Raw genomic sequence first — 25,130 nt, 5'->3', positions numbered from 1 at the left:
GTCCCCTTCTCCTCCTGCCCCCAATCCCTCCCGGCATCAGAGTCTTTTCCAATGAGTCAACTCTTAGCATGAGGTGGCCAAAGTACTGGAGCTTCAGCTTTAGCATCATTCCTTCCAAAGAACACCCAGGGCTGATCTCCTTCAGAATGGACTGGTTGGATCTCCTTGCAGTCCAAGGGACTCTCATGAGTCTTCTCCAACATCACAGTTCAAACTGTATATGCTATGCTCTGCTATGCCTCAGTCGTGTCCGACTCTGTGTGACCCCATAGACGGCAGCCCACCAGGCTCCCCTGTCCCTGGGATTCTCCAGGCAAGAACACTGGAGTGGGTTGCCATTTCCTTCTCCAATGCATGAAAGTGAAAAGTGAAAGTGAAGTCGCTCAGTCGTGTCCGACTCTTAGCGACCCCATGGACTGCAGGCTACCAGGCTCCTCCGTCCATGGGATTTTCCAGGCAAGAGTACTGGAGTGGGGTGCCATTGCCTTCTCCATCAAACTGTCTAGAGCACAAGAAAAGAGAATGTCCTGGTTTATATTACTGAAGATCCCAAGAGAAGTTACATATTTACTTTTACATGAATTTAGTATTTTAAAAAATTAAAGACAATTCCTTAAGTCCAGTGGGGAAAAAATTAGCAAGCCGGGCCCTATTTACATTTCAACATAAAACAAGAAGTAACTTGTAAGGATTACACTGTGATTTCTCCAGCCCCTGTAACTTCCAACATTTGTCATCTCTGACCCCCACTGCATTACTGCAATGAATAGCAGTAAACTCTACAATCATACCAAACAAAGCAAGATAAAAGTCAGGATAAACATGGTGTCCTGATAAATCAGGTAACAATTTTGAGGAGGAGATATGGAGATATAAATCTTGTTCAGAAAGAAATTCCCAAAATGACACCCAAGACTACCTCTTGGTAGGGTTGGGGCTGGGGGTTCCAACAGGAGGAAGCTTGAGCTTTTTACTCTTCCATGCTGCTTGGGTTTAGCACAAGCACATATTAATATTATATATGTACAATTTTCAAAACAGGAAAGATGGAAGTAAGCAGAGATTTTGATCCATCCTCTTACAGTGTATATCATGTGAATTGCTTTCTCTTTCAGATGAGGAGGAAGGATGAGTCTCTGTGTTGAGATCGGAAAGGTTCTTTTCTGAGGCTGATGACATGGCTTTGATGTTGACACTTAGGAACTGCTTCAACTGACAATGGGCTTCCCTACTAACTCAGTTGGTAAAGAATCTGTCTGAGATGCAGGAGACCCTGGTTCAATTCCTGGGTTGGGAAGATCCCCTGGGGAAAGGAAAGGCTACCCTCTCCAGTATTCTGGCCTGGAGAATTCCATAGACAAAGAGTCAGACACAACTGAGCAAATTTCACTTTCACTTTCTTTCAACTGACAATTGAACTTTTCACCTAATGATGTCCACAAATGGCTATCAGTTCAGTTCAGTTCAGTCACTCAGTCATGTCTAACTCTTTGCGACCCCATGAATTGCAGCACGCCAGGCCTCCCTGTCCATCACCAACTCCCGGAGTTCACTTAAACTCATGTCCATCGAGTCGGTGATGCATCCAGCCATCTCATCCTCTGTCGTCCCCTTCTCCTCCTGCCCCTAATCCCTCCCAGCATTAGAGTCTTTTCCAATGAGTCAACTCTTCGCATGAGGTGGCCAAAGTACTGGAGTTTCAGCTTTAGCATCAGTCCTTCCAAAGAACACCTAGACTGATCTCCTTTAGAATGGACTGGTTGGATCTCCTTGCAGTCCAAGGGACTCTCAAGAGTCTTCTCCAACACCACAGTTCAAAAGCATCAATTCTTCGGCACTCAGCTTTCTTCACAGTCCAACTCTCACATCCTTATATGACCACAGGAAAAACCATAGCCTTGACTAGACGGACCTTTGTTGGCAAAGTAATGTCTCTGCTTTTGAATATGCTATCTAGGTTGGTCATAACTTTCCTTCCAAGGAGTAAGTGTCTTTTAATTTCATGGCTGCAATCACCATCTGCAGTGATTTTGGAGCCCAGAAAAATAAAGTCTGACACTGTTTCCACTGTTTCCCCATCTATTTCCCACGAAGTTTAATGAAGTTTTGCATGTTTAATAGCCATCTTTGCATGTTAATTAATATTTATGTATAATTAGTTGAATTTATCACCAGTTAACTTGCTCTAGCCAGTGTATTTTGTTCTTCTCCCTTACCTGTTAGAGAGACTTTATTTTTATCCTTTATTCTGCTAAGGCTGGGAGACAGAGATTGCCTTCATAGTAGAAGATAAGTTACTATATAGCTCCTCAAGCGAGGATACCTTCCTGGACTCCAGGATTTTCTATCTTTTCTCATCTGGTCAGAGGACTCCATGCTCTGATGATCCATGCTGAAGAAATAAGGAGTCTGAGCTGTTAAAATCTCCATAATCATCCAGGAATCTTTAAAGCAGTTTCTTGTTTAGTGGGGAAATAATACTCTTAATGGTTCTTACAATGGCAGGCAAAGGCTCTTCTGAGGCTTAAGAATTAAAGGAGGTAAATAAATACCATAGCACAAAGGAAGAGCCCAATAAGTGTTAATTTTCCTGTCCTCTTCCTCCCAGAGACTGATCTTGCTCTCCCAGACTATTCACCAAGGAGAAAGTATGCCTCTTAGAAACAAGGGTGGTATCCAGTAATTTTGTGGCTGACAGTAGACCTGGCTTCAGACAAAATTGAGAAATGACTTTCTCTTAATTTGGCCCTTTGGCCCTTCTGTTCCTTTTATTGTATATTTCTAATGGCCATGCATATGTGAATTGCTCATAACATTAACTTTGTATTAATTTGTATTAACAAATGGCTATAGCAAAGACAATACCCATTTATTTTTCTTCCTTTTGTAATCAACCCCTAAATTTAGCTGGACATGTGGCCATGCAAAATGAAGATTACTTTTCCCAAATCCCCATCTCCTTGCAGCTAGATACGGCCATGAGGCCAAGTTCTGATCACTGAAATGTAAGCAAATGTATTGAGTATCAACCTAGAAAATTCCTAAAGGGAGGGACTACATCCATCTCTGCCCTTCTTTCCTGCCATCTGTCATGTAGAACCATGTGGGAGCAGCAGCAACCATCCTGGGCATGAAGTAAAGGCCATGTGCCAAAGATCAGAGCAATGTATGGAGCCTCAGTCCCCAACATTCTAGAGGATGGTGCATGTTCAGCACTGCCAACCTCTGAAACTCATTTCTGAGAGACAGAAGAAAGCTTTCAGGTTGTTTAAGACACTGTGATTTTTCCATTACACGCAGCCAAACCTTATCCTAACTTATCTAATTACTGACCTGCTATAATAACTGACCAGGGCCGGGAAGATCCCCTGGAAGAGGGCATGGCAACCCATTCCAATATTCTTGGCTGGAGAATCCCCATGGACAGAGGAGCCTGGTGGGCTACAGTCCATGGGGTTGAAAAGACTCAGACACGACTGAGAGACTAAGCACAGCGCAGCAGAGCCATTCTAAACAGCAAGTTAGAACATTTAGTTACCGGGAAAGGAGGGCAGGGGACACAATTATGAACTAATTTGTCCTACAGATTTTACTAGGAAGTAATGGCTTTGAAATAGTTGTAAGTCAAGGTGTTTTACTGAAAGATTTTTGTCCAAGCAAGCAGTCCATAGCATCTGCTTTGAGTTGTTGTTCCCCCAACTAGAATTATCATAACGCCTCTTTAAGATGATGTCTCTGTCTCAGTTGTTTCTTGAGTTTAAAATGTAGATTCATTAGCCCAGACTAGAACAATGGAATCAAAACCTTTGGATTCTAAAGATTCTAAACAAATATCTTAGTTTAGAATTCTAAACAAATTCTTAGTATGTGCTAGGCACACCATAATATGAGAATTATTTTTATGCTTCTCTGTTTCTTTAATAAGCTGGAGTAGACCCCAAACTGTTTTAAATAGAGATTTTGGCTTCAGCTTCTAGATACTTCTTAAATTCATTCTCTGCTGAGATGGAGTGGATATCTGTCAGTCACTTGTCTGGATCTACTCCTAAATGCTCTTTAAATGACTTGATTTTATTCCTTTTCAGTTATTAAAATCACAATATCTTCCTTTTATCAACAACACAGGTTCTTCCTGGAGATTACAACCTGACATTCTGTTCAGTTTTACCAAAACCCCAGTCAAGAGAAATCATATCTGCGATGAATTTCCTAAAAGAACATGCAGTTCACACTTTTTTTTTTTTTAGCTGTTTTAAATTTTACCCTTAAAATGTACCAGAGTAGCAGAGAATTGCCTACTTGGATTATATCATTTTCCTCCCTTGTTTGGATTTCTTTGTACTGAACTGTGCTCTAGAGTTAGGCTACCAGCCTCCCGCTGAACATTGTTATGAGAAACAAAGATAGGAAACGTGTTCCTGTAGCTCTTGCAGGGCTGCTGTAGGGGTGTTTCCCACTGTAACTTGGTCCTTTCCTCATGAGGACCCATGGGAGAATCTGTCAGGCCTCAATACCAGACAACACAATACTTCCAAAGAGCAATTCATCTGTTTTATCTAATGAATATGATGAATACAATCACTGATTATTTTTTCCTCTTTTCCTTGGCTTCTGAGAGATTCCATGATAAGATACCTTGTGACCTACTTTGAGCAAACATACAGGATTCTATCGGAGAAGGCAATGGCACCCCACTCCAGTACTCTTGCTGGAAAATCCCATGGACAGAGAAGCCTGGTGGGCTGCAGTTCTTGGGGTCGCTAAGAGTCGGACACGACTGAGCGACTTCACTTTCACTTTTCACTTGCATGCATTGGAGAAGGAAATGGCAACCCACTCCAGTGTTCTTGCCTGGAGAATCCCAGGGACGGGGGAGCCTGGTGGGCTGCCGTCTATGGGGTCGCGCAGAGTCGGACACGACTGAAGCGACTTAGCAGCAGCAACAGGATTCTATGGTGTATGTTACTTTGTGCAGATCTTCCTCCTGACCTTGTATGATTACAAAAATTTTCCTTCATCATATTCGCCAAACTATATACTGCGTCATTTCTATTATATATGTTTAATAAGTGATTGCTAATCCTTTATGTAAAGAGCTGGAAGGGATGACTGGATGGAGACAAATCCAGATCTTCTAAATCTTAAAGCACTGATATAATATCAGTGCTTCCTTCTTTGTATACCCTCTGGCACCCCCAACACACACTCAAAAACAGAACAGATAAAATTTTTAAATCCCATAAAAAGGGGAATAAAGGTGGTATTGTTTATAAGCAAATATAACTATTTTTAAGAACAGGTAGGGAGAGTTGAAAGGAGCAGGGGAAAGCAAATGCAGGTTAAAAATAGAAAAAAGAGAAAAGAAATGGGAGGGGTGGGGAAAACATAAAGGAAGAATGTAAACATGTCAAGAAAGATCATATTCATATTGAAACAGAAGTTCTGGATTTTCCAGGCTAGTGTAGGACAATCAGATCCCCCAGCAAAGGAGTATTCCAACATCATGTCCCTTCATTCTGTCCAGCTGATCCTTGTACTTAGTAATTTACAAAGAGTTCTGTAGCATGTTTCAAAGTCAAAGAGGCAAAAATAAAAACAACAAAACCCCAAGTGTTTCATAGTTTCAGTTCAGTTCAGTTCAGTAGCTCAGTCCTGTCCGACTCTTTGCAACCCCATGAATCGCAGCACACCAGGCCTCCCTGTCCATCACCAACTCCCGGAGTTCACTCAAACTCATGTCCATAGAGTCAGTGATGCCCTCCAGCCATCTCATCCTCTGTCATCCCCTTCTCCTCCTGCCCCCAATCCCTCCCAGCATCAGAGTCTTTTCCAATGAGTCAACTGTTCGCATGAGGCGGCCAAAGTACTGGAGTTTCAGCTTTAGCATCATTCCTTCCAAAGAACACCCTGGGCTGATCTCCTTCAGAATGGACTGGTTGGATCTCCTTGCAGTCCAAGGGACTCTCAAGAGTCTTCTCCAACACCACAGTTCAAAGGCATCAGTTCTTCGGCACTCAGCTTTCTTCACGGTCCAACTCTCACATCCATACTTGACCACAGGAAAAACCATAGCCTTGACTAGACTATTACTTGGCAAAGTAATGTCTCCGCTTTTGAATATGCTATCGCGGTTGGTCATAACTTTTCTTCCAAGGAGTAAGCGTCTTTTAATTTCAGTCGCCATCTGCAGTGATTTTGGAGCCCCCCAAAATAAAGTCTGACACTGTTTCCACTGTTTCCCCATCTATTTCCCATGAAGTGATGGGACCAGATGCCATGATCTTCGTTTTCTGAATGTTGAGCTTTAAGCCAACTTTTTCACTCTTTCATAGTTTGCTGCTGCTGCTAAGTCACTTCAGTCGTGTCTGACTCTGTGCGACCCCATAGACGGCAGCCCACCAGGCTCCCCCGTCCCTGGGATTCTCCAGGCAAGAACACTGGAGTGGGTTGCCATTTCCTTCTCCAATGCATGCAAGTGAAAAGTGAAAGTGAAGTCGCTCAGTCGTATTCGACTCCCAGCGACCCCATGGACTGCAGCCCACCAGGCTCCTCCATCCATGAGATTTTCCAGGCAAGAGTACTGGAGTGGGTGCCGTCTTTCAGTTTAAGATTGTTCAAAATGTCTTTCTCCTGCGTGCGAATGTGTTATTCTCCTGACACAAGAGGGCGCTATTTCTTCAGTTTATAATATTCATGGTATGGCCATTCCTATGGAAGAAAACTAGGTCTGCGGAACTCATAGGGCTTCCCAGGTGGCGCTAGTGGTAAAGAACTCGCCTGCCAATGCAGGAAAGGTAAGAGGCTTGATCGGATCCCTGAGTCCGGAAGATCCCTTGAGAAAGGCATGGCAACCCACTGCAGTATTCTTGCCTAGAGAATCCCATGTACCAAGTGAACAGTGTCAAGGGTTTCAGAGCCTGCTAGCTGGCCACAGGGCTGCTGGTTGGAATATCCTTGAAATCAGAACCCACTACATCTCATTTATCTATGCAATGGCAGGATTAGTGTCTAGAATCAAGACGTGTGAACCGGAAAAAGTTGCCTAAACTCTTGGTAGACTAATAAGTGTGTTAGTCGCTCAGTCGTGTCCAACTCTTTGCGACCCCATGGATCATAGCCCAGCAGGCTCCCCTGTCCATGGAATTTTCCAGGCAAAAATACTGAAGTGGGTAGCCATTCCCTTCTCCAGGGGATCTTCCTGACCAAGGGCTCAAACCCATGTCTTCTGCAATGCAGGCAGATTCTTTACCATCTGAACTACTACAGGCTCCTCCTTTCAGCCTAATGATGAAAGTTTAACTCATAGAGTTGTGGGGAAGATTAAACAGGATGATCAATCTAAAGTATCTGACAACTTGCGACACATAGTAGGGATTCAATAAGCAGAAGTTATCGCTTTGTTGCTTAGCATGGCTGACATATAGTGGTGCTTAATACGTGTTTGAATGAGTGAATTAACGAACGCAATGTACAGAATCATGAAGATTTTACTGCACTGAGGAATCCAAATATTTTCAAGATTTTTAAATGTGGAATCAGATAGTTGAATCACCTCCAGGCAGAGCAATCAGTCTGTCTGGATAAGATATTTCTGTCAGTCTTCTCTACTCCTCTTTTGAGAAAGCAGAGATCAGAGGGGGAAGTGATGTGCCCTCGGCTTCAGAGCTGATGAGGAAAGCAGGATTAGACTGACTCTTGAGTCCTAACTCAAGATTTAATTAACCATTAGGGACCCGCCTGACCAGCTGGGAGGGTGGGAGGCCCAGGGGATGGGGAGGCAGGTCTTAATAGACTGATCCTAGAAAACAAATAGGCTTTGGGTTTGGTTTCGACATGGTTATGAAGGCCACCTTTACACAAGTGACCTCACCCAGGTGTGGAAAGAACCAGAACCACAAAAGAGCTTCTTGTTTGTCCTGGGGAAACCCATGCTGTGCTGTGCTTAGTGGCTCAGTCCTGTCTGGCTCTTTGCAACCCTATGAACTGTATGTAGCCTGCCAGGCTCCTCTGTCCTTGCCATTCTCCAGGCGAGAATACTGGAGTGGGTTGCCGTGCGCTCCTCGAGGCAATCCATAATTGGCTTCTAATCTGAAGGGATCTGTAAGAAGAGGCTCTCACTTCTCCAAATACGCTTCTTCCTGTGTCACAAGGGGCCTTGGGTCACCTCCTTCCTTTGTGCAACAAAAGAGCAATTTCTGTCTCTGCTTTTTTTCTTTCCTGTTACAATTTTCTTTGCCTTTTCTGGGACCCGATTCTCAGGACACAGCCCTGCTGTAGCCTCAGTTGGCTCTATCAGCAGCCTCCCTGGGTTTCCTGACCTGCACAGAATAACAAAAGACTCCTGAGCCCCGAGGCCCCTCCCTTCCCCTGAATAAAACAGGCTGCCCTGGGGTGGTCCAACCCCTCTGCTTTTGATCTGCCAGCAGGAAGCAATAAAAGGCACTTTCCACGTGCCTGTAATAACTGCAATTTCCATATACAAAAACAAGGCTCATTACCCAACCAGGACAAGTGCCATTCTAAGGACTTTGGAACAAAAGACGTGAAACTGAACCATGCCAGAAATCCCAGGATGGCTAGTTGCCATGCACATACCTCATGGAAAATTGCTCCTCTGGGGAAGGCCCGCTGGAAGTGCCATCTGCTTTTGCCACAGATTCAAGGCTGTGACTGTAACTCACATACTGGCCACAGCAGAACTTTGGTTAACTGCTGCTCAGATTCTACCAGGAAACCAGGGCTGAGCACTTGTGTGCAGGAAACCTCTTTCCTTCACTTCGCTTGCTTGTTTGATCTGTGTAGAGACCCTATTCCCGTGGGGGCTTTGCAAGGTGTTTTTTACCTTCAACTCAGTTATGATCCTTTTAAATATATCAATCCAAGGAGGGGAGGAGGGAATGGGGAGTAATTACTAATGGGCACTAGGTTTCTTTCTGGGGTAATGAGAATATTCTAGATTGTGGTGGTGCTTGCATTCTGAACATATTAAAAACCATTGAATTGTACATTTTAAATGTGTAAAATGTATGTGAACTATATCTCAGGTAAACTACTAAAACTTTAAAAAATCAATCCAATGACTTAAGTATATGCAATAAACACATGTCAGGTACTAGGTGGTGTACTGCTGAAGATACAATGGTGAAAATGCCATTCATTCCAACTGGTTGGTTCTCTACTATGGGCATGAAATTGAAATAGGAGGAAAAGTGACAGGACAAAATCCTTGAAAGAATGACATAGCCCAAGGGCACAGCATAAACTGATTAGAACCAAACGGGTCCAAGATGGCAGACAAGTCAACTTGACTAACCCTTGACACTCAGCATAAGCTCATTGTAACATATCAGCAAGCTAAATGACACAGTAAGAGCTGCCATGACAGTTCCAAGGTCAACCATCAAAGAAAAGTGGACATGGCCAAACGCCTGGAAATCCCGCCCTTTCCCCCAAAATAGTTGGAATAATCCTGCCACTCATTAGCCTATGAAATATCCAAGCCCATAAAAGCTAATGACACCACATTTTGAGGCTGCACTCACCCTCTGTGGTAGCCCACATTCTGTCTGTGGAGTGTGTTTTTCACTGAATAAATCCACTTTTTACCTCTCACTTTGTCTCTCACTGAATTCTTTCTGTGATGAGATATCAAGAACCTGAGCTTCATTAGGTCCTGAAACCTGTGATCTCAGTTGGAAGACTGTGAGTTTTGGCTGGGTTCGAGTCCCAGGACATGGGTTCAAGTCCCAATCTGAGTTAAATGGTTTCAAAGTCATGCTTATACTCTGGGGAGGACCCAGTGACTGCTGAAGTGGCTTCTACCCTTCCACATTCACCTATAATAAAAATAATCACAGTGTGGTAGAATGAGAGCCGGACTTGGCATCAGAGGTCTTGGGTCTTCAAATTCTGCCTCTTCCACTTGATAGCTGTGTTATTACTAGGCAAGGTAGATTTTCAACCTCCGACAGTAAGGAAGTCATAATATCTGCAGGCAGTGGGGTTGGGTGGGAAATAAATGCTGGCTAGTTGTCTATATACCTGTAACATAATAGACGTTGAAGAAAGATTTCCTTCCTTCTTTCCTTCCTTAAAGAGCATAAGGAAATTGTTGTTTAGTTGTTAAGCCGTCTCCAGGTCCATCTCTTGTGACCCCACGGACTGGCTCCCCTGTTCTTCACTGACTCCTGGAATTTACTCAGATTCATGTCCATTGAGTTGTTGATGCTTTCTAGCCATCTCGTCCTCTGCCACCCCTTCTTGTTGCCTTCAATCTTTCCCAGCATCAGGATCTTTTCCAATGAGTCAGCCCTTTGCATCAGGTGGCCAAAGTATTAAAGCTTCAGCTTCAGCATCAGTCCTTCCAATGAATATTCAGGGTTGATTTCCTTTAGGACGGGCTGGTTTGATCTCCTTGCGGTCCAAGGGTCTCTCAAGAGTCTTCTCTAGCAGCATAATGCAGAAACATCAGTTCTTCAGCGCTCAGCCTTCTTTATGGTCCAGTTCTCACATCCGTACATGACTGCTGGAAAAATCATAACTCTGAATACGGACCCTTGTTGACAAAGTGATGCCTCTGCTTTTTAATACACCGTCTAGGTTTGTCATAACTTTCCTTCCAAGGAGCAAGCGTCTTTTAATTTTATGACTGCAGTCACTATCCACAGTGATTTTGGAGCCCAGGAAATAAAGTCTATCACTACTTCCACTATTTCTCCATCTATTAGACATGAAGTGATGGGACCAGATGCCATGATCTTCATTTTTTGAATGTTGAGTTTTAAGCCAGCTTTTTCACTCTCCTCTTTCACCCTCATCAAGAGGCTCTTTAGTTCCTGTTCTTTCTGCTATTAGAGTGGCATCATCTGCATACCTGAGGTTCTTGATATTTCTCCTGGCAATCTTGATTCCAGTCTATGACTCATCTAGCCCAGTATTTTGCTTGATATAGTCTGCATTTAAGTTAAATAAGCAGGTAACAATATACAGCCTTGACATACTCCTTTCCCAATTTTGAACCAGTCAGTTGTTCCATGTCCAGTTCTAACTGCATACAGATTTCTCAAGAGACAAGTAAGGTGGTCTGGTATTCCCATTTCTTTAAGAATCTTCCACAGTTTGTTAAAACAGTCAAAGTTTTTAGCACAGGCAGTGAAGCAGAAGTAGATGTTTTTCTGGAATTTCCTTGCTTTTTCTATGACTCAAAGGATGTTGGCAATTTGATCTTTGGTTCCTTTGCCTTTTTTAAATCTAGTTTATATATCTGGAAGTTCTTGGTTCATGTACTGCTGAAGCCTAGCTTGAAGGATTTTGAGCAAACCCTTACTAGCTTGTGAAATGAGCACAATTGTATGGTGGTTCAAACATCCCTTGACATTGCCTTTCTTTGGGATTGGAATGAAAACTGACCTTTTCCAGTCCTGTGGCCACTGCTGAGTTTTCCAAATTTGCTAACACATTAAGTGCAGCACCTTAACAGCATCATCTTTTAGGATTTTTAAACAGTGCAGCTGGAATTCTATCACCTCCACTAGCTTTGTTCATAGTTCTGCTTCCCAGGGCCCACTTGACTTCATACTCCAGGATGTCAAGCTCTAGAAGAGTGACCACATCATCGTGATTATTTGGGTCATTAAGACCTTTTCTGTATAGTTCTGTGTATTCTTGCCACTTCTTCTTAGTCTCTTCTGCTTCTGTTAAGTCATTACCATTTCTGTCCTTTATCGTGCCTATCCTTGCATGACATGGTCCCTTGATAGTTCAAATTTCCTTGAAGAAATCTCTAGTCTTTCCCACTCTATTGTTTTCCTTTATTTCTTTGCATTGTTCATTTAAGGTCTTCTTAACTCTCCTTGCTATTCTCTGGTTCTCTGCATTCAGTTGGGTACATCTTTCCCTTTCTCCCTTGCCTTTGTTTCTCTTCTTTTCTCAGCTATTTGTAAGGCCTCCTCAGACAACCATTTTGCCTTTTTGCATTTCTTTTTCTTGGGGATGGTTTGATCACCACCTCCTGTACAGTATTATGAATCTCCGTCCATAGTTCTTCAGGCACTCTGTCTACCAGATTTAATCCCTTGAATCTATTTGTCTCCTTCACTGTATAATGATAAGGAATTTGAGTTAGGTCTACTTCAATGACTAAGTGGTTTTCCCTACTTTCTTCAGTTTAAGCCTGAATTTTGCAATAAGGAGCTTATAATATGAGCCACAGTCAACTCCAGGTCTTGTTTTTGCTGTCTTACAGAGCTTCTCCATCTTTGGATGTGAAGAACATAATCAATCTGATTTTGGTATTGACCACTGGGTGATGTCCATGTGTAGAGTTGTAGCTTGTGTTCTTGGAAGAGGGTGTTTGCTATGACCATTGTGTGCTCTTGACAGAACCCTGGAGTCTAGAGGCTAATAGGTAAGAACCGGTTCTGCTATAACTGATACACACTGTAAACTGACATACGACCTCAACTAGGGATACCAATAACGCCAAGGCTGCCTTCTGTGGCTTGTGCACAGGGCAGGGAGAAACCGTTCAGACTGGCATCACTGGGGGCTGTTGGCTAGTTTCCTTCCTCCCAGTTCTGTTCCAGGGTCTCTACCCAAATCCACTTTGTGAGGAGTCAGTTTCAGGGGCCTTCATCAACCTCGTGTGATGAGAGCACAGAAAGAGCCAGTGGGGCAGGCAGGCAATGACTCTCTCCCCAGAGATGGGTGAAAGTCCAGGTGCCTGAGGAGAGGTCAAGGTCAAGGCGGGCCAGGCTAACCAGGGGAAGCAAACAGAACACGCCAAGTAGTCCCCTGTGAGTGGAAATACAAAACAGACATTTCAGATATGTGGTTTTCACCCTAAACCAAGATTGGGAGCTAGCACCAAGTGTTCACAATTTAAAAAAAAAACCCACAGAAAACCACATCTGGGTGTCCTAATGTAGTAGCAGTTCACTTTTCACGTGACCTTGAGGCCTGAGCTCTTGAAGACGTGTTTCTTTGTACCTCCCAGCACACCAGTAAGCTAAGCCAACTATCATTTCCTAATTGTACAGAGGGAAAAACAGACTCAGAAAAGTTACACAACTAACCAAGACCACACCTAAATGGCAGAGTTGTGGCTCTAAGCTAAGTAATCTGACTCTAAATCCAAACTCCTTAAAGAAAACATAATGACCTATCAATTCACGCAAGAGTTTCCTAAACTTACTGTGACGGTAGCTATCTCTTCTCTCGAGTATCTGTTCTCTTTTCCTGCAGAAATAGAAATTCTTATTGCATGGGTGACAACTCAGCTGAACACTACATTTCTCAGCTTCCCGTGTAGCCATGATCGTCCATGTAATTATGTTTGGGCCAACATGAGACATAGTAGAAGTGATACGTGCACTCTTCCAGGCCAGTCCCTTAAAACGAAGGCACGTGCTCTCCTGCTTCCTGACGGCAAGGATGCAGAATAGGATGGTGAGAGTTGAGGAAACCATTTTGGAGTTTATCACCTCTAAACTATTCATCTGGAATTTTATATAAGAGAGAAATAAACCTAAATGTAAGTATTATATTTTGGGTTTCTTTGTTATGCAGCCTAACTAATTCTTAACTAATGTGGGTATGTATATCTAATAACAGTAGACTTGAGAAGACTTCCTGGTGGCCCAGTGGTTAAGAACCCACCTTGCAATGCAGGGGATGTGGGTTCAGTCCCTAGTGGGGAAACTAAGATCCCACCTGCTGTGGGACAATGCAGCTAGAGTGTTCGTGCACTATATCAAAAGATTCCACGAGCCGCAACTAAGACCAGACACAGTCAAATAAATAAATATTTAAAATAATAATAATAGCAGTAGTCATGAAGAAAGAAGTCTGTGGATGATTTAAAAAAACAAAAAACAGCGTTGGGAGTTAAAGCAGAGCATTCTGAAGGATTTGTTACCAGTAGGTTGTAGCAAGTGGGGTGCCATTGCCTTCTTCAAGGTATACAGAAGGTGCCTCCAAATTCTTATTGTATTGAAACTGAAGCAGTGATTACCCTTCTTCTCAAAATGATTTCAAGTGGCATAATTCAAAGAGTACCTAACTTAAGGTCAGCATGCCTGAGATCTAATTCTACCTCTACTTCTTCTGCCTTATACAAGTTAATCTCTCTGAGTTTCCTTGTCTGTAAAATGAAGATGATGGTACTGCCTCATGGAACACTGTAAAGGTTGGCTTAGCACAATACTTGGCACATAACAGATATTCCCTACAGTCTCCCACCCAGCCCCTGGGCCTTGCCCCCCACAGAACAGCCTTGTGATACATGAGCATTAGACGGGGTACCATCTCGTGTCTCACCAACCCACTGTGGGAAGCACACAGAGAAACAACAGCCCTACCCAAGGGGCCTGAACATTGACGAGCACAGAGCAAGTCCAGAGCAACACTGGCTTAGTCCTGGAGTCGTTTTACAAGTAGAGTGGATTAGTGAAAGCTGAAGGGAAGAGAGCCTTGTGGTGTTTGGGAAGCATAACAGTGGGGGCCATTATGTGGCTGAAGGCTAAAATCATGATGGTAGCCACTGGGCTCTCAGCACGACATTTGGGGCCAGAGGTGCTTGGTCAAGAGTGGCTGCTTGGTTTGAGTTCAGGATGCCCTAATTCTGGTGGCTCCAGTCTCCACCAAGAAACCTGGGAAAACCTCTGTGTTGGATGGCGCAGGAACTGACATCAACCTGAACCACTACCAAGTATCAGGAGAAGCTTTCTTAACAAATCTGGAACAATTAGACATTGCGCAAGCAGGTGGATCAACAGTCTCTATCCAAATCCCAGAGCAAGCATTCTTGGATATCAGCTTACAGCCTCTGGAGAGACATATTATTCCTCTGGGTGTGTAAGTCCTCAACACAACCTCCAGCTTAGTTCTCAGCCCTCACTTGTCCCCATGCAACTCTTAGGCAATGGGGCCTCAACCACAAATGTGCCTCTGGGGCCTGCTGGACTCCTATAGACTGAGCTCTGGTCTCCACTTGCCCATTCCTTATCAGGAGTCTGTCCATCTGCTTCTAATCGAATACAGTCAAGTGCAGGCTTGTGAGCATGCCAGCCCATCCTCCTCCCTTCTAGACAGAGACTGTAGCTCAAGGCTGGTCAGCTATGAGTCAGACCAGCCAAGCGTTAGCTCTCTCTACTTTATACTGGAATTTCCCAAAGTACGTATGCACATTTCAGGTAGTATGGGAATAAAAAATTATTTAGAGTCATACATTTATTTTAGTTGGTATCGAAAAAAATAATAAACCCACTAAACTGGCAACTTCCTAGATAGGATAATGCTGAATTTAAAGAGTCAGTTTAGTACCGATCTAAAAAACGTATTGAATAAACTGTGCTACAGGTGAGGCATGACACTGAAATAAACACGGTGCTCTTCACTAGGCTGATTGTCCAGTTGAAAATGAGAAATATGATTGCTCAATTGTTAACAAGTGCAGAGTTGCCAGATGAAATTCAATTTAAATGTTAGATTAATTATTGCTTGCGACATACTTATACTAAAAATTATTCATTGATGGGTCTGAAATTCAAATGTCACTGAACATCTTTCCTGTATCTTTGTTTGATAAATCTGGCAAACCTACTCTGAAAGTTTGTTATTCTCAGCTCCTCCTATTTATCCTGCCTGCTAGGCCTGGCAAATCAACCTTGTAATATTTTTCAACCCCTTTCCTCCTCCCCAGTTTAGGTCTTTGCTGTGTCTTAGCTGACGTGGTCAGGATCTCCTGACTTGCTTTGCTGTTCTGCAAACGTGTTGCCGTTGATTCCTTCTGCTGCCAGAGTTACCTTCATAAAATATAATTCTGACCCCTACAAAATAGCCTGTGCTATGTCGCTCCTTTCCCTCAGTTCAGTTCAGTTGAGTCGCTCAGTCGTATCTGACTTTTTGCGACCCCATGCACTGCAGCACATCAGGCTTCCCTATCACCAGCTCCTGGAGCTTGCTCAAACTCATGTCCATCAAGTCAATGATGCCATCCAACTATCTCATCCTCTGTCGTCCCCTTCTCCTCCTGCCTTCAATCTTGCCCAGCATCAGGATCTTTTCTAATGAGTTGGCTCTTCACATCAGTTGGCCAAAGTATTGGAGTTTCAGCTTCAGCATTAGTCCTTCCAATGAATATTCAGGACTGATTTCCTTTAGGATTGACTGGCTTGATCTCCTTGCAGTCCAAGGGACTCTCAAGAGTCTTCACCAACACACAGTTCAAAAGCAACAATTCTTCAGTGCTCAGCTTTCTTTATAGTCCAACTCTCACATCTATACATGACTACTGGAAAAAACATAGCTTTGACTAGATGGAACTTTGTCACAAAGTAATGTCTCTGCTTTTTGATATGCTGTCTAGATTGGTCATAGCTTTTCTTCCAACAAGCAAGTGTCTTTTAATTTCATGGCTACAGTCACCAGTCACCAACTGCAGTGATTTTGGAGCCCCCAAAAATAAAGTCTCTCACTATTTCCATTGTTTCCCCATCTATTTGCCATGAAGTGATGGGACTGGATGCCATGATCTTCGTTTTCTGAATGTTGAGCTTTAAGCCAACATTTTCACTCTCCTCTTTCACTGTCATCAAGAGGCTTTTTAGTTCCTCTTCACTTTCTGCCATAAGGGTGGTGTCATCTGCATATCTGAGGTTATTGATATTTCTCCCCACAATCTTGATTCCAGCTTGTGCTTCATCCAGTCTGGCATTTCACATGATATAGTCTGCATATAAGTTAAATAAGCAGGGTGACAATATACAGCTTTGACATACTCCTTTCCCAATCTGGAATCAGTCTGTTGTTCCATGTCCATTTCTAACTTCTTCTTGACCTGGATATAGGTTTCTCAGCAGGCAGGTAAAGTGATCTGGTATTACCATCTCTTTAAGAATTTTCCACAGTTTGTGGTGATCCACACAGTCATACCAAAGTCAATAAAGCAGAAGTAGATGTTTTTCTGGAATTCTCTTGCCTTTTCTATGATCCAACGGATGTTGACAATTTGATCTTGGTTCCTCTGCCTTTTCTAAATCCAACTTGAACATCTGGAAGTTCACAGTTCACTTCAGTCACTCAGTCATGTCCGACTCTTTGCAACCCCATGGACTGCAGCATGCCAGGCCTCCCTGTCCATCACCAACTCCTGGAGTTCACTCAAACTCATGTCCATAGAGTCAGTGATGCCATCCAACCATCTCATCCTCTGTCGTCCCCTTCTCCTCCTGCCTTCAATCTTTCCCAGCATCAGGGTCTTTTCCAATGAGTCAGCTCTTCTCATCAGGTGGCCAAAATATTGGCCAAAGTATTGGAGCTTCAGCTTCAACATCAGTCCTTCCAATGAACATTCGGACTGATTTCCTTTAGGATGGACTGGTTGGATCTCCTTGCAGTCCAAGGGACTCTCAAGAGTCTTCTCCAACACCACAGTTCAAAATCATCGATTCTTCAGCACTCAGCTTTCTTTATAGTCCAACTCTCACATCCATACAAGACTACTGGAAAAACCATAGCCTTGACTAGACAGACCTCTGTTGACAAAGTATGTCTCCTGTCTAGGTTGGTCATAACTTTTTTTCCAAGGAATAAGTGTCTTACTTCATGGTTGAAGTTCACAGTTCATGTATTTTTGAAGCCTATCTTGGAGAAGTTTGAGCATTATTTCGCTAGCATGCAAGATGAGTGCAATTGTGCAGTAGTTTGAACCTTCTTTGGCATTGCCTTTCTTTGGGATTGAAATAAAAACTAACCTTTTTCAGTCCTGTGGCCACTGCTGAGTTTTCCAAATTTGCTGGCATATTGAGTGCAGCACTTAACACAGCATCATCTTTTAGGATCTGCTCGGCTAGAATTCCATCACCTCCACTAGCTTTGTTAGCAGTGATGCTTCCTAAGGCCCACTTGACTTCATACTCCAGGATGTCTGGCTCTAGGTGAGTGATCACTTCATCCTGGTTATCTGGGTCATGAAGATCTTTTTTGCATAGTTCATCTGTGCCATGTCGCTCCCTTCCCTACTAAAGTCCAAAGTATTTAGCATGTCTCAATCCAGCCCATGTTTTTCTCCACCATCCCACCACACTGGACTCTGCTTTTCCTTCCGTACTATGTACTCTTTTGTGTATCCTCTGACTTTTTTCTGCTGACCACACAGCCTGGAAAGGTCTGCTTTGGATCTTCATCCTTAATGCCAGTGTTGACTCCTCAGTGAAGTCTCCCCAGCACCCCAGCTCTCCCTGCACCCATTGGAAGGCACTTCTCACATCCATGACTCCCCACCTCGGGACTGCAGTGAAGTGTCCAAGATGGAGTGCCTGAGCAGGGTCCTGACCACAGCAGAAGCGTTCTGGAGACCCTTGAGGCACTAGGAGGTTAGGTGAAGAAGAAAAGGGATGGAAGTAGAAAGAAGCAGAAAGATATAAAGAAGAAACTTGAACATGTGGGTGCTTCTTCCTTCTCTTCTATTTTAGTCACCATTTATTGAGCAACAAGAGCTCACTAGCTGCTCTGTGCAAACGACCTCATTAATCCTCATGTCAGCCCTGCAGAATCGTGCCCAATTTCCAAATGGGGGATTGATGATAACGGAAGTTGCATGCCCTCCTCCTCTATCTCAGAATGAGTTCTTGGAAAACAAACCATTTCTTCTTTGCAAGCTATATGTTCATTTTCTGTACATGACAGCTTCATTCAGCTTAGTATATTGAATTGGCAATGATAAGGATTTTGCCATGAATGTTTTCAGAAGAAAAAAATAGGAAGAACAGATTCTTTAATCGCTACTGGGGAAAACAGCTGGCTAAATAGGGACTGATGCAATTTGCAAAAAAGAAAAGCCCTGTGTCCTCTTTATTGCATCATATCAGGAGGCGCATCGTATCTTGTTCCCCGCTTTGAAAAGTGCCAAGATTGGTAGTGCTGCCAACTCTTAAGCATCCCTTCCCCTCTCACTCCTCCCAAGGCTTTAGTGGCTTCCAGATCTGTTCCTTGCCCTTCCCTCAATGCATGAATCTGCCCTCTCCCCAGTCCACCAGACACAACTTACACCTTATAGCTAGATACCTTATAGCTATTTTATACCTTATCCACTCAAACAGGGCTTCAGTCTGTGGCTTCAGCAGTTAATCTCATGGTCTAATCAGAGAGATAATGCTTAAGCCATAGGGCCTTCTGTCTCTCCCATTGCCACTTCTCAGACCAATTTTGCGGTTTATAATCCAAAAATCTCCACACTGGAAACTAAGAAAGTCAAGCAGTTTGAACCTATCTGAACTTGAATGCCTTATAACATCCCCATGAGTGATTGCCTGAGATTGGCTCGTGATCTTTGCTACTGGAGACCACAGCTGGAAGGTTAGTTGTTATAGACGTTGATGCCTCTTTGTTAATGCCAAATCTGACTTTTAAGAAATTTTTACTCAGTCATAGGACTGCCTTTTAGGTAAACCTAGAGGAGTGGCATCGGTGGAGATAATTTATGGTTAGGACTATTCAAGCATTCATTCTTTTACTTTTTGTTTTCTCTTTTTAAGTTTAAATTCTGGTAAAGCACACACACATACACACACACACACACAATAAAATTCCTCCTGTTTAACCATTTTTGCTTTCTTGTGTCTTTTTTTCTATTTTTTGTAATTTTTCTCTGAACTATTTTTAAGTGTACACTTCTGGGATTGCTGGATCAGATGACAATTCTATTTTTAGTTTTCTGAGGAAACTCCACACTGTTTTGCATAATGACTTCACCATTTTACTTTCCTACCAGTGGTGCAAAAGGGTTCCGATTTTTCCATATCCTTGCCAAGACTAGTTATTTTCTGTTTGTTTGTTTTTTCATAGTGGCCACCCTAATAGGTATGAGGTGATGTCTCACTACGGTTTCAACTTGCACTTCTCTAATGATTAATGATGTTAAGCATCTTTTCAAACGCTTGTTGGCCATTTGTATATCTTTTTTGAGAAATGTCTATTCTTGTCCTCTGCCTATTTTTAAATTGGGTTACTTGATTTTTTGTTGTTGAGTTATAGGAGTTCTTTATATATTCTGTACGTTACCTCTTTATCAGATATATGATTTTCTTTTCTTCCCTGCCATTCCATAGACTGCCTTTTCACTCTGCTGATTGTTTCCTTTAATGTGCCAAAGTGTTTTAAAGTTTGATGTAGCCCCATTAGTCTATTTTTGCTTTTGTTACATGTGCTTTCCGTGTCATATCCAAGAAATCATTGCCAAATTCAATGCCATGATGCTTTTCTCCTGTTTTCTTCTAGGAGTTTTATAGATTTAAATTCAGCTGTTTATTCCATTTTGAGTTAATTTTTGTATATGGTATAAGGTAAGAGTCTAACATCAGTCTTTTGCATGTGAGTATTCAAGCACCATTTGTTGAAGAGACTCTTCTTTCCTCATTGTATAGTCTTGGCATCCTGTTTAAGACCATTTGACCATAAACACAAAGGTTTATTTCTGAGTTTTCTGTTCTGGTCCATTGGTCTATGTGTCTGTCTTTATGTCTGCGCCTCACTGTAGCTTTGTAATATGTTTTGAATCGATGAAGTATGAGGCCTTCAACTTCATCCTTTTTCAAGATTTTTTGGCAATTCAGGGCCCCTTGAAATTCTGTATGGATTTTAAGATTCTTTTTCTGTTCCTGACAAAAATCATTGCGTTTCTGAAAGGGATTATGTTGAATCTGTAGATAGCTTTGTTAGTATAAACATTTTAGCAATATTATATTGTCTTTCAATGCATGAACACATAATGTCTTTCCATTTATTTGTGTCTTCTTTAGTTTATTTTAGCAATGTTTTATAGTTTTCAGGTCTTTTTCAGGACTTTTATAGGTTTAGAGGTCTTTCACCTCCTTGGCCAAGCTTACTCCTAAATTTTCATTCTTTTTATACTTTGCTAAACTGAATTCTTGTCTTAATATCCTTCTTGGATTGTTCATTGTTAGTTACAGAAATGCAACTGATTTTTGTGTGTTGATTTTGTATCTTGAAACTTTGCTGAATTTGTTTATTAGTTCTAATAGGTTCTGGGGGGATTTTTAGGGTTTTCTACATATAAGATCATATTATGTGCAAACAAAGATAGTTTTACTTCTTCCTTTCCAATTTGGATTCCTTTTATTTCTTTTTCTTGCCTAATTGTTCTGGCAAGAACTTCTAGTACTCTATGTAGGATACAAATGGCAAAAGTGGGCAAAATTGCCTAGTTTCTGATCTTAGAAAGTTTCATGTTTTTTATTATTGAGTATCATGTTCACTGCAGGCTTCATATAGTTCATTTCTTAAAATACAGAATTCCTGGACTAAGTATCATGTTCACTGCAGGCTTCATATAGTTCATTTCTTAAAATACAGAATTCCTGGACTAATTCTGAAATATGAAATTTGGGCAGACACTAGCAGGCATTTGAAATAATAGCTCACTGTAAATAATTACCAACTAGCAAAAGAAGATCTATATATGGATTTTCTAGACACACGCTAGTAAAGTAATGCTCAAAATTCTCCAAGCCAGGCTTCAGCAATATGTGAACCATGAACTTCCTGATGTTCAAGCTGGTTTTAGAAAAGGCAGAGGAACCAGAGATCAAATTGCCAACATCCGCTGGATCATGGAAAAAGCAAGAGAGTTCCAGAAAAACATCTATTTCTGCTTTATTGACCATGCCAAAGCCTTTGACTGTGTGGATCACAATAAACTGTGGACAATTCTGAAAGAGATGGGAATACCAGACCACCTGACCTGCCTCATGAGAAATCTGTATGCAGGTCAGGAAGCAACAGTTAGAACTGGACATGGAACAACAGATTGGTTCCAAATAGGAAAAGGAGTACACCAAGGCTGTATATTGTCACCCTGCTTATTTAACTTCTATGCAGAGTACATCATGAGAAATGCTGGGCTGGAAGAAACACAAGCTGGAATCAAGACTCCCGGGAGAAATATCAATAACCTCAGATATGCAGATGACACCACCCTTATGGCAGAAAGTGAAGAGGAACTAAAGAGCCTCTTGATGACAGTGAAAGAGGAGAGTGAAAATGTTGGCTTAAAGCTCAACATTCAGGAAACGAAGATCATGGCATCTGGTCCCATCACTTCATGGGAAATAGATGGGGAAACAGTGGAAACAGTGTCAGATGTTATTTTTTGGGGCTCCAAAATCACTGCAGATGGTGACTGCAGCCATGAAATTAAAAGACTCTTACTCCTTGGAAGGAAAGTTACCACCAACCTAGATAGCATATTCAAAAGCAGAGACATTACTTTGCCAACAAAGGTCCGTCTAGTCAAGGCTATGGTTTTTCCAGTGGTCATGTATGGATGTGAGAGTTGGACTGTGAAGAAAGCTGAGTGCCAAAGAATTGATGCTTTTGAACTGTGGTGTTGGAGAAGACTCTTGAGAGTCCCCTGGACTGCAAGGAGATCCAACCAGTCCATTCTGAAGGAGATCAGCTGAAACTCCAGTACTTTGGCCACCTCATGCGAAGAGTTGACTCATTGGAAAAGACTCTGATGCTGGGAGAGATTGGGGGCAGGAGGAGAGAGGGACGACAGAGGATGAGATGGCTGGATGGCATCACTGACTGGATGGACGTGAGTCTGAGTGAACTCTGGGAGTTGGTGATGGACAGGGAGACCTGGTGTGCTGCAGTTCATGGGGTGGCAAAGAGTCGGACACGACTGAGCGACTGAACTGAACTGAACTGAACTGAGGACGTCACTGCTGTGCACGGGCTCTCTCTGGTTGTGGTGAGTAGGGGCTACTTCTGTTGTAGAACACAGGTTCTAGAGGCGAAGGCTACAGTAGTTATGGCAGACAGACTTGGGTGCCCGGTGGCATGTGGAATCTTCCCAGACCAGGGATCAAACCCATGTAGCCTGCGTGTGCTGGAGGATTCCCAACCACTGGACCACCAGAGAACTCTGTGTCTTGGTTTTCTAAGTGTTAAGCTAACTTGGGATAAAAGGAAGGAGAGAAGTCTCGTTTGTTTATTTACCAACCACTTCCTAAGAGAAAATAAGTGTGGGTAAGCCATCTGCTGAGGAGGCACTGTGGAATATTGAGAAGACATGCCCACACTTCACTCTGATATGAAGTAGAGATAAGCACCCTGAAGCAATGAGAAGGAATGGCTCCGGCAGTGCATATTATTCATGATTTAGGAATTCCTCCTCAGAATTTACAGCTTCCCCTCAGTAATGATTCCTGAGCAATTGGTCCCCTTCCTCAACTCATCAACAGCTGGTATTACAGTCCCTAAAGTGCTTTCTTCCACTCTCTCCCCATTTCCTTCTCACCAACCCTACTTTTCTTTCTGGTCTACCTGCCTAATGGTAACCATGATATGGTTACATGGATGTGAGAGAAAAAGCATCAGGCAAACAAACAGAACCAAGACACAGAACCAGAGAGAGAATTCTAGAAGACTTAAACACAGCTGCAGAATTAAAACAAAATTATCAAGGGAACAGAGTGTTCCAGCTGACTTAACTTCCTGTTGATAAGCCTCTGGGGAGAAGGGGTGAGGTCTGGAGTTCTAGAATTGGGGTAGAGGGAGTGAAGGGGCCTGGCCAGAACGCCTTTGCAGGAACCGTTATTCAGAGCTGGGTTCCCATCTGCAAGGCTGTTGACACTCACTTCCTGAGCCTGGTCGTGGTCAGAGAGGCTTTCAGCTACTGATGTGCCCAACCTACAGAAAAACAGGATGTTAGCTTTCAGATCTGATTAAGCCATGAGATGCAAATTCCTTCCCCACTCCACCCCCACCCCACTCCTCAACCACTGCCACCCACGCCATTCTCCCTTTCACAGCAGAGACACATTCATCTCCCTGTGTGACTTCCAGCAGGGGCTGCCTGCGTCCTTTGCCTTATTGCCAACTCATCTGTGCAAGGCCAGACTGAGTGCTAAACCCACTTCATTATGGCTTTAGATTTATGGTTGTTTTGATTAGGAGTTCCTTTCTGCATCCTTGGGTAACTAATGAGAATTTTCACCAAGTTAGGAAATGAGAATTGTTAAATGACTTTGCCCTTTAGAAAACACACAGGTGGTAGGGTTCTGGAGTCCCCAGTCCTCAGCTTGGCCCCTCTACCTACAGAGTCTTTATAGGTAAGTGGTTGTCAAGTCTCTTCCCCTACTCATTCTAAGCCCATTTCTTTTTCTTGCTGCCTAAAATCCCCACCATGTACAATAAAGGAAACAGAAACAGAAAATATAAACCAGAAGCAACTGTGCTGAGGTCAGTCATCTTCAAGATGCAAATATCACCTATTTTTGCTGAGGCAAATACCAAGCACAAAACATTCCCAGAATAAGATTCCAGGGGCAGCAGTCTCCCTGTGAGGAGGCCAGGATGGATTCTAAATTTAATACCCACTTAAAGGGATAATTGTACCATGTCGGAGCAGACACTGCAAACCTGAGAAGAGCAGTCAAAGCGGGCCTCTGACAAACCCTCTTGTCCTTCTCCAGCCACTCCTCAGTCTCGAAGAGCCCTCTGCTCACGCGATCCTTCCAGGCACCCAGAGCTCCAGCAACTCTATCTCACCAAGCACACTTAGGTCAGTGCACCTTCCTATACCCCAAGGCACTCCTTGAACCTTCCATCCTTGACCTCTTGGCCTTCCTCAGGACCTCACAGAATCCAGTTTTACACTGCTTCAGGACATTTGGCATTTAGTTTGCATCAAAGTGGTGCTAGTGGTAAAGAACCTGCCTACCAACGCAGGAGACACAAGAGACTCTGGTTTGATCCCTGGGTCGGGAAGATCCCCTGGAGAAAGGCATGACCACCCACTCCAGTATTCTTGCCTGGAGAATCTCATGGACAGAGGAGCCTGGCTGGCTATAGTCCATATGGTCGCAAAGGGCTGCAAAGAGTCAGATACAACTGAAGTGACTTAGCAAGCACTGCTGATTCAAAGGTCTATTTGATTATTGCCTTCAAGGGTCTATTAATTATTGCCTTCTCAGATAAATGACAAGGTTATATGACAGGACACTGTGTGGGCTTCACAGACTGAATAATTTTGGGGACACCAAGATGAGAAAAATATGAAAAAGTCTCGAATACTATACAAAGCAGAAAAGTTGAATGTAGATGTA

Source organism: Bubalus bubalis, chromosome 6, assembly GCF_019923935.1.
Source record: "Bubalus bubalis isolate 160015118507 breed Murrah chromosome 6, NDDB_SH_1, whole genome shotgun sequence".
In the NCBI taxonomy this organism is placed as follows: domain Eukaryota; kingdom Metazoa; phylum Chordata; class Mammalia; order Artiodactyla; family Bovidae; genus Bubalus; species Bubalus bubalis.
This window is presented reverse-complemented; position numbering follows the sequence as displayed.